The sequence below is a fragment of the Neomonachus schauinslandi genome, chromosome 7 (genome assembly GCF_002201575.2).
Source record: "Neomonachus schauinslandi chromosome 7, ASM220157v2, whole genome shotgun sequence".
NCBI classification, from domain to species: domain Eukaryota; kingdom Metazoa; phylum Chordata; class Mammalia; order Carnivora; family Phocidae; genus Neomonachus; species Neomonachus schauinslandi.
In genome coordinates this window covers 13,986,525-13,988,806 of record NC_058409.1, presented here as the reverse complement: position 1 = coordinate 13,988,806, position 2,282 = coordinate 13,986,525, and the positions used below count along the sequence as shown (strand labels likewise).

General features: G+C 40.1%; 1 pseudogene; it reads left to right on the top strand.

Annotated features, from left to right (window-relative positions):
• Positions 1 to 808: 808 nt before the first annotated feature.
• Positions 809 to 1,048, top strand: LOC110591156 (annotated as a pseudogene).
• The last annotated feature ends 1,234 nt before the right edge of the window (positions 1,049 to 2,282 follow it).

The following is a 2,282-nucleotide window of genomic DNA, read 5'->3' as shown; positions in this document are numbered from 1 at the left end:
ATTATGCACCTTAATTCACAGCAAATTATTACCATTAGTCCCTTTCTCAATTCAATTATTTGGTATAGTCTACCTATTCCCCATTCCTGTTCCTATTCCATACCTCCCTAAAATAGTGAACTATTCCAATGTATTTGATGTGTATGCTTCTTTTCTATGTGGTCTCATCAAGTGAACAGTTTTTGTTCTTATCTTTTTAACTTACAAAAACCTATTGAGCCATTTTTACTTTCCAACAAGGCATGCCTTGTTTTTTTTTTTTTAAGATTCTATTTATTTATTTGAGATAGAGTGAGTGAGAGAGAGAGAGCACAAGCAGGGGAGGGAGGAAGCAGACTCTCCACTGAGCAGGGAGCCCGATGCAGGGCTCGATTCTGGACTCCGGGATCATGACCTGAGCCAAAGGCAGCTGCTTACTCCACAGTGTACACCCACCACACACACCTATCCATCCTGAAGTTATGAATGCCTGGAGTCTGCAGCTTGTTGACACCACAAGCAACACTGTGCTAATCAACCTGTGTGTGTTCCCTCACAGACTTTGGGGTCTATGTCTAGGCCTGGGATTGCTGGCCCATCGAGCATGTGAATATTTAATTTTACTAAGAATTGTTTCATGCTTTCCAGGAGTCCTGCAGCCATCTACAGCCCTACAACAGAATGTCAGGATTCATACTGGCAGAATGTGAACTCTCTGCCAAACATGTCATTATCCGGGCCCATAATATATCCAAAATGGTATCTCTTTATATAATTTTCATTTTTCTATTCCAGTAGAGGAGCAACAGACGACCTTGTTCCTGGCGAAATGGAGCCTGAGGCCATGAGCAGATACACCAGCCCAGTGAACCTGGCAGTCTTCCCCCATCTGACCATGGTGTTATTGGCCATTGGCATGTTCTTCACCACCTGGTTCCTCCATTGAGAGGTTACCACCACGAAGTACACTTGGGATCTCTACAAAGAGCTCCTCATCTCCTTGGTGGCCTCACTCTTCATGGGCTTTGTAGTCCTCTTCTTGCTGCTCTGGGTCTGCATCTATATATAACCTCCCAAAGCTCCAACCAGGTGGCTTCACTGAATCCCTGCTTTTGTAAATTAATTTACTATTGCTGGAAGTCTCCCACCTTCTGTTCACAATAAAGGCAAATGTGTGGAAAAAAATTTTTTCATTTTTATATGAACATGAACCTCTCCTTATAAGCTTATTGATTTTTTAGTCGTCTTCTGTAAGTTCTTGGTTCAACAATGTTTGCAATCTTTTTTTTTTCTTTTTTTAAAAGATTTTATTTATTTGACAGAGAGAGACACAGCGAGAGAGGGAACACAAGCAGGGGGAGTAGGGGAGGGAGAAGCAGGCTTCCCGTGGAGCAGGAGCCCGATGTGGGTCTTGATCCCAGGACCCTGGGATCATGACCTGAGCCGAAGGCAGACGCTTAACGACTGAGCCACCCAGGCGCCCCAACAATGTTTGCAATCTTATATCGAGATATTGATCTTTCTCTTACTGATTTATAGGAATCTCTTCTCTAGTAAAACATACATAAATCCGTATACACACACACACACACACACAAATACTTGCATGCAGATCACTTGAGGACCTTGATAAAATACATATTCTGACCCACTAGGTCTGGGGTGAGTCCCAAGAGTCTGTGTTTTCCATAAATTACCAGATCCCACCAGTATGATCACAGTGACACCTGTCCAAAATCACACTTGAAGAAGCAAGGGTTAAGACGGTATTTAACTACTTGTTAACCGTGATTCTTCCATTCATACTTTAGAGTAAATTTATGATAGTTCTCAAGAGTATCCACCTGGGGGTTTGAATGGAATTGATCAAAATCACTAATATTAAAAATGAGAGGTTTTAAAAAATATATTATCACTGATTAAAGAACAGCAATGTCTCTCCACTCATCCAGATCATGTTTTACCTTATTACCTTCAGAATTTTTCCACAGATTTCTTGTGTAACGGTTGTGGTTAAGCTAAGTCCTAAATATATTTTAGTTTTTGTGAATTTTCTACAAAGTGTCTTATTTATAGTTGGTTATAACTGGTTTAGAGAGGGATGCTACTGATTTTATTATGTTTGTATTTTACCTGACAACTTTGTGGAAAACTTATTAGTCCAAATACTTCACTGATCGTGATTTATTGTGATCATTATTGTTTTTAGGTACCTAACCACTAAATCTTCCCTCAAATCACAATTTTATCTTTTCTCTTTCAATCCTTAACACTTAGTTTTTCTCAGAGCACTGATCAAGACA